Source organism: Schistosoma mansoni, chromosome 7, assembly GCF_000237925.1.
Source record: "Schistosoma mansoni strain Puerto Rico chromosome 7, complete genome".
Classification (NCBI taxonomy): domain Eukaryota; kingdom Metazoa; phylum Platyhelminthes; class Trematoda; order Strigeidida; family Schistosomatidae; genus Schistosoma; species Schistosoma mansoni.
Window position 1 is genome coordinate 836,754 of NC_031501.1, and position 8,683 is coordinate 845,436.

An 8,683-nucleotide genomic window follows, 5' to 3' on the forward strand; every position below is an offset into this window, starting at 1 on the left:
ATTCGTTACCCCATGAGCATTGGTTTAATTTCGTCTTTTTTGTGTCTTTACACGAGCGTAATTCAGCATGCACTTACATATCGTTTTTTTTCTTTTCCGAAACAGCTGGAAAGGATGAGAAAAGCACGACGAAGTTTACGACGAACCGAAATTTTTATTGTATCTTGTTTCTTTATTACTGTATTGTACTACACGGTTCCTTATTGTAAGGAAGGACGACCGGACCTTGCTAAACACAACATGCTATCAGACAAATGTTTACCAAAGGCAAACTCGTTGGGTTTAAACTTCTGGCTAGCTACTTCTTAAGGTTATCACTACCCCACTAGGGGGAAGTGATCTTTAACCGTAAACAATTCCTCGGAACCGATTGCTCTCTAAGTTATCGACATTGGATGCTGACCACATTAGTTTCAATGGACTCACCTAGCTGAAGGCTCTCACTCATGCATGTGCACCATATCACGATTAAGAATGCAGTGCTCAACATCCTTTGCAATCACTCGTCAGCCTAGATCAGTTGATTCTCGATATATTGATAGCCTGTCAAATATATCTTCGAATACCCTCGATTCTGACTTTTGGTTTCACTACTGGTTGAAGCGTTGTCAAACTCAAAAGGTTCAAATGGTTGAGGACGGAATAGAAGAAGCTTTCGCTTAACGGGCTTCCGTGTCTAGTAGTAGTGGATCACCAATACCTCCAGGCAAAAACCTAGGTATAATAACGATAATAGAGGAAAAAAATAATTTAGTAAATCATAATAATATGTTATCCTTAGTCCTTCAGAATAAGTCAAGTTTCCTCTTAAAGGACTCCTGGGAGGTCGCTTGGACTAGCTCAGTCGGCAGCGAATTCCAGCACTTGACAACTCTAACGGAGTAGAAGTTGTGTCTGCAGTCTGTTCTGCTATGTAGGGTCTCCAATTTCTGGGTGTTACCTCTTAGATTAGTGTTGTGACTAAGCTTAAGAAGATGTTTAAGGGGATGACCAGAAGTGTTAAGGATACTGTAAGTCATAAGAAGATCACCTCTAAGACGCCTGTACTCTAACGGGTAAAGGTTAAGTGATTGGAGGCGCTCCTCGTAAGGTTTGAATTTGAGTCCCCGAACTGATATCGTGGTTTGACGTTGTATACGTTCCAGAGTGTCCTTATCCTTTTGGAGGGAGGGAGGAAATACTATGATTCCATACTCCAAATGGGGACGAATAAAACAGTTGAAGATTATGTGGAAGGTTCTACCGTCAAACTGGCCAAAAATGCGCTTCAATGTTACCAGTGCAAGGTTTGCTTGAGAGGCGTTTTTGTCACAGTTCGCATACGATTTCAGGTCGTAGGGTACCAACACTCCTAAATCTTTTTCGACTTGAGAAACTTCTAGAGGGGAGTTACCTAAGTTATAACTATAGTCTGCAACATGTCTCAGATGGACTACCTTGCACTTTGAAGTGTTGAAGGTAAGTCTGTTGTCGTCTGCCCAACTTTGAAGTCGGGTCAGATCCTCCTGAAGTACTAGTATATCATTATGATTACGTATCTCTCTCCAAAGTTTCACATCATCAGCAAAAAGCAATAAGTCAATACCAAAGATAGTAATAAAAAGAGAAAGTTGGTGGACCTATCAGTTCTTGAGGCTTTTTCCTGTAGAAGACTCAGCTTCTCCTTAAAAGCGTTTGAAGGCTAATCTGGTAGAATTTATCTGACTACGGGTTCCAGTCAGTGCTTACTTTATGGATATTGTGAAGTTTCGACTCAAGTCTATTAAATTGATGCTTGTGAGCCTCTTCTCTATAATCTGTATAACAATTAGCCTGAGAAAAAAATTATGGGACATATCATCACATAAGTTGGTATTCAAGGTAGGAAATTCTAGTATGAGATAGTGAAGATGCCACAGGTATTTTGAGTTGAGTTGAGGTAAGGAACCATGTAGTGCAATACAGTAATAAAGAAACAAGATACAATAAAAATTTCGGTTCGTCGTAAACTTCGTCGTGCTTTTCTCATCCTTTCCAGCTGTTTCGGAAAAGAAAAAAACGATATGTAAGTGCATGCTGAATTACGCTCGTGTAAAGACACAAAAAAGACGAAATTAAACCAATGCTCATGGGGTAACGAATAAACGATCATTACCGAATGTTCTTTTGTTATTTTTGAAAAACATTTTTTAACGATACGTACACTAAATGTTCTGGAAACCTTACTCTCCCTCCAGAATGTGTTGTTTCGAGTCCATTTCCAGATACTGTCAAAGTATCATCGTGAGTGATGGCTATCGGATGAGGTATCATAAGTGTAAGAGACGTGACATTCGATTGTACCGAAGGAACATCGATGTGGGTAGGGTTTCCTTCTAAATATACTGCTTTGATGTGCTCGATGCTGATGCTATCGTTAGTTCTGTTCTTATCGACTTTATAATACATAGTTTCACACTGAAGTTCACTGAAGGGTCCTTCGTATGCCGTCGTATGGGTCTCGACATACAGAGACGTGTGTTCTATATCATAAGTCAGGTTGAACGAAAACATCAGTTGACTACAGTCAAGTAAGAACAAGTTTAAGTGAACGCATTGCGTTTGTAAGCCTGTTCATGTAGTAGTTTAGATCCATGTTCACTAAAGAAGACGAAGGTTCCACGAATTCTCCCGCAAGTCAAAGTGTCGTTCCATAAACGCGTTGAGCTGCAGTGTACTCAATGTCAGCTTTCACTGCATTGCAGATACCATGTAAGACGAGTACAATAGTGTCGGTTCACTGTGATGCGTTTGCAGATGCTCTCTGTGCGTTTTCTAGGATATCCTAGTCACCTTTTGAACAGGAGCTTGAAGCCTGAATGCTATTTTCAAGCTTAGTTATCAGTAACGTTGTGTATACTGTAGTGAACATGGTAGTATCTAACTTCATGAATGTCCGTTCTTAAACCCTTGGGGTTCTAGACCCCTTAGCTGCAACCTCCCGACAGTGTGGGGTGGTCATAAGATTATGACTCACTGTCACCCCAAGACCTTGTGAGACCGGACCAAGGGTACAAGCACTTGCCTTATGTTGTACCTATTTACCTTTGTGTCCCCAAAGTGCATGTAGACAAACTTGGCCGCGTTGATGGGCACCAGCCAGTCTTTAGACCAACTAATCACAATATCTAAGTCCTCAAGAAGTGCGTATACATCCGCGTCTCCTGTTATTTCTCGCCAGGTTTTTACATTATCAGCATATTGTAATACTGGGCACTCAACTACCCTTGGGATTTCGTTTACACACAGTATGAAAATTAAATGACCTAGGACAGAATCTAGAGGTACTCCACTCAGTACTGGTCTCCAGGTTGAGCACTTGGAATTTATTCTTACTTTCTTTCCATGACCCACTAGGAAATCCTGAAGTCATTTTAGGAGAGATCCGGCAATATCAATATTTTCTAGCTTCAAGAGTAGTCTATTTGTTGGTGCCTTATCAGATGCTTTGGTGAAGTCTATGTAGACCATATCCACTGATTTTCCATTGTCTAGAGGCTCTATCTATTGCTACCTTGCCATAGGGAGGTTGATTGTGCAAGATAAACGTTTTGTGAAACCATACTTTTCTATGTCTAACAAGTTGTTGGTTCCCATAAGTGTCATTACGGTCTTTTTGACTATTCTTTCCAGTATTTTAACCACAACACTGGTAAGGCTGAGAGGTGTGTAGGTTGATGGAAGTTGTCTTGGTCCTGTTCTGTGTATTGGAGTGACGACTGAATCCTTCCAATCAGTAGACAACTCACCTTCGTCAAGTGACATATTGAATATCACAGTCAGTGGGGCTGCAATATATTGTGCAATTTGTTTCGGGATTTCGGGGTGTAGTTCATCCAGTCCTGCTGACTTTTCCGTGTCTAAAGTGTTAAGGTAGTTAAGTACATCATCTCGATGAACATCCAAGGTGAGTAGATGGTTTGTTGACTTCGTATTCGGATCTAGTTCTTCGTCTATAGGAAACTCCTGAGTGAAAGCTGCCTCAAAATAATTCACCATAGCCTCTGATTCTTCCTATTCATCTTGTCATTTCGGATCCACACCCTTAGTTAATTAGGTTGGGAATCTAATGCCGCAACCTTGTTTTGTAATTTTTGTACGGGAACAGTCTCTTATACTGCTTGATTACAGATTGTGCCAACTGCATTTCATATTTTCTCTAAGATTCCCGGATTGTAATTATATACTTATTTCTTACTATATAGTCAATAAAAACATTTCATCGAAGCCTTACCCACAGTCCATAATTTGTAACTGTCTGATAAGCTTGTAACATGGTACTTATAGAAATAGTGTTTTCCAACAGGATGTGAAACACGGAGCATTGTGTGAGGTATGATATGTATCGAAAAAATAAGCGTAAATGAGCCTGACATCACAAAAGGAGGGAGGGTGGAGTTACTGACCAGCAAGCACTGATGGTGGGGGCGATGATTTCAATCCACCCGTGTTTGTGGGGCAGAACATTTTGTTTGTATCAGGCTCTTTATGGATGAGAACAAGTCAATCAATATGTGATATTGAGATTGTTCTCCTACACTCACCATTCAGACTCATGTTTCTAATTTTTGTGCTGGATTAACTATTCTACTAAGACAACCTTTAACATGCTAACTCGGACTTTTACATGAAAACTGTGTGGCAGGCATCGGATGATGAAAAAAAACAGACTGTAAAGGATATGGTTGCTATTTTACTCAACACTCTACTCTCTACATGCACTCTCTGTTCTTCCTCATCCCAACCTTGACTTCCCTCCTTCATTGGAACCTACTCCACCTTGATAAATATCAAAACTCATTGTTCTTTATTACTGCATTCTCTCCTCTGGAGCCCCTAATCACAGTTCACTCTTGCAACATGAGATAGTACTAATTTAATCTAATAATTTATCATACCTCCATCTGTTCCACTAATAAATGTTAAGCATTGGTTATCATTCATATCCAAATGCCTTGCTACCCCTCAGTTTCTTTTTCTTTTTTTCTCTCTTCAGAATCTTGCTCTGAGGGTGAAGCCATGTAAATTCTGACTTCTGGAACAAGCTCGACGAACGCGATTTCCCAAGGTCATAGTTCGAACCAGGTGCTCCACAAGCCTACTTTATAACAACTATACTCTAAATGGGTACGAATAAAACTGTTGAAGATTATGTGGAAGGTTCTACCGTCAAACTGGCCAAAAATGCGCTTCAATGTTACCAGTGCAAGGTTTGCTTGAGAGGCGTTTTTGTCACAGTTCGCATACGATTTCAGGTCGTAGGGTACCAACACTCCTAAATCTTTTTCGACTTGGGAAACTTCTAGAGGGGAGTTACCTAAGTTATAACTATAGTCTGCAACATGTCTCAGATGGACTACCTTGCACTTTGAAGTGTTGAAGGTAAGTCTGTTGTCGTCTGCCCAACTTTGAAGTCGGGTCAGATCCTCCTGAAGTACTAGTATATCATTATGATTACGTATCTCTCTCCAAAGTTTCACATCATCAGCAAAAAGCAATAAGTCAATACCAAAGATAGTAATAAAAAGAGAAAGTTGGTGGACCTATCAGTTCTTGAGGCTTTTTCCTGTAGAAGACTCAGCTTCTCCTTAAAAGCGTTTGAAGGCTAATCTGGTAGAATTTATCTGACTACGGGTTCCAGTCAGTGCTTACTTTATGGATATTGTGAAGTTTCGACTCAAGTCTATTAAATTGATGCTTGTGAGCCTCTTCTCTATAATCTGTATAACAATTAGCCTGAGAAAAAAATTATGGGACATATCATCACATAAGTTGGTATTCAAGGTAGGAAATTCTAGTATGAGATAGTGAAGATGCCACAGGTATTTTGAGTTGAGTTGAGGTAAGGAACCATGTAGTGCAATACAGTAATAAAGAAACAAGATACAATAAAAATTTCGGTTCGTCGTAAACTTCGTCGTGCTTTTCTCATCCTTTCCAGCTGTTTCGGAAAAGAAAAAAACGATATGTAAGTGCATGCTGAATTACGCTCGTGTAAAGACACAAAAAAGACGAAATTAAACCAATGCTCATGGGGTAACGAATAAACGATCATTACCGAATGTTCTTTTGTTATTTTTGAAAAACATTTTTTAACGATACGTACACTAAATGTTCTGGAAACCTTACTCTCCCTCCAGAATGTGTTGTTTCGAGTCCATTTCCAGATACTGTCAAAGTATCATCGTGAGTGATGGCTATCGGATGAGGTATCATAAGTGTAAGAGACGTGACATTCGATTGTACCGAAGGAACATCGATGTGGGTAGGGTTTCCTTCTAAATATACTGCTTTGATGTGCTCGATGCTGATGCTATCGTTAGTTCTGTTCTTATCGACTTTATAATACATAGTTTCACACTGAAGTTCACTGAAGGGTCCTTCGTATGCCGTCGTATGGGTCTCGACATACAGAGACGTGTGTTCTATATCATAAGTCAGGTTGAACGAAAACATCAGTTGACTACAGTCAAGTAAGAACAAGTTTAAGTGAACGCATTGCGTTTGTAAGCCTGTTCATGTAGTAGTTTAGATCCATGTTCACTAAAGAAGACGAAGGTTCCACGAATTCTCCCGCAAGTCAAAGTGTCGTTCCATAAACGCGTTGAGCTGCAGTGTACTCAATGTCAGCTTTCACTGCATTGCAGATACCATGTAAGACGAGTACAATAGTGTCGGTTCACTGTGATGCGTTTGCAGATGCTCTCTGTGCGTTTTCTAGGATATCCTAGTCACCTTTTGAACAGGAGCTTGAAGCCTGAATGCTATTTTCAAGCTTAGTTATCAGTAACGTTGTGTATACTGTAGTGAACATGGTAGTATCTAACTTCATGAATGTCCGTTCTTAAACCCTTGGGGTTCTAGACCCCTTAGCTGCAACCTCCCGACAGTGTGGGGTGGTCATAAGATTATGACTCACTGTCACCCCAAGACCTTGTGAGACCGGACCAAGGGTACAAGCACTTGCCTTATGTTGTACCTATTTACCTTTGTGTCCCCAAAGTGCATGTAGACAAACTTGGCCGCGTTGATGGGCACCAGCCAGTCTTTAGACCAACTAATCACAATATCTAAGTCCTCAAGAAGTGCGTATACATCCGCGTCTCCTGTTATTTCTCGCCAGGTTTTTACATTATCAGCATATTGTAATACTGGGCACTCAACTACCCTTGGGATTTCGTTTACACACAGTATGAAAATTAAATGACCTAGGACAGAATCTAGAGGTACTCCACTCAGTACTGGTCTCCAGGTTGAGCACTTGGAATTTATTCTTACTTTCTTTCCATGACCCACTAGGAAATCCTGAAGTCATTTTAGGAGAGATCCGGCAATATCAATATTTTCTAGCTTCAAGAGTAGTCTATTTGTTGGTGCCTTATCAGATGCTTTGGTGAAGTCTATGTAGACCATATCCACTGATTTTCCATTGTCTAGAGGCTCTATCTATTGCTACCTTGCCATAGGGAGGTTGATTGTGCAAGATAAACGTTTTGTGAAACCATACTTTTCTATGTCTAACAAGTTGTTGGTTCCCATAAGTGTCATTACGGTCTTTTTGACTATTCTTTCCAGTATTTTAACCACAACACTGGTAAGGCTGAGAGGTGTGTAGGTTGATGGAAGTTGTCTTGGTCCTGTTCTGTGTATTGGAGTGACGACTGAATCCTTCCAATCAGTAGACAACTCACCTTCGTCAAGTGACATATTGAATATCACAGTCAGTGGGGCTGCAATATATTGTGCAATTTGTTTCGGGATTTCGGGGTGTAGTTCATCCAGTCCTGCTGACTTTTCCGTGTCTAAAGTGTTAAGGTAGTTAAGTACATCATCTCGATGAACATCCAAGGTGAGTAGATGGTTTGTTGACTTCGTATTCGGATCTAGTTCTTCGTCTATAGGAAACTCCTGAGTGAAAGCTGCCTCAAAATAATTCACCATAGCCTCTGATTCTTCCTATTCATCTTGTCATTTCGGATCCACACCCTTAGTTAATTAGGTTGGGAATCTAATGCCGCAACCTTGTTTTGTAATTTTTGTACGGGAACAGTCTCTTATACTGCTTGATTACAGATTGTGCCAACTGCATTTCATATTTTCTCTAAGATTCCCGGATTGTAATTATATACTTATTTCTTACTATATAGTCAATAAAAACATTTCATCGAAGCCTTACCCACAGTCCATAATTTGTAACTGTCTGATAAGCTTGTAACATGGTACTTATAGAAATAGTGTTTTCCAACAGGATGTGAAACACGGAGCATTGTGTGAGGTATGATATGTATCGAAAAAATAAGCGTAAATGAGCCTGACATCACAAAAGGAGGGAGGGTGGAGTTACTGACCAGCAAGCACTGATGGTGGGGGCGATGATTTCAATCCACCCGTGTTTGTGGGGCAGAACATTTTGTTTGTATCAGGCTCTTTATGGATGAGAACAAGTCAATCAATATGTGATATTGAGATTGTTCTCCTACACTCACCATTCAGACTCATGTTTCTAATTTTTGTGCTGGATTAACTATTCTACTAAGACAACCTTTAACATGCTAACTCGGACTTTTACATGAAAACTGTGTGGCAGGCATCGGATGATGAAAAAAAACAGACTGTAAAGGATATGGTTGCTATTTTACTCAACACTCTACTCTCTACATGCACT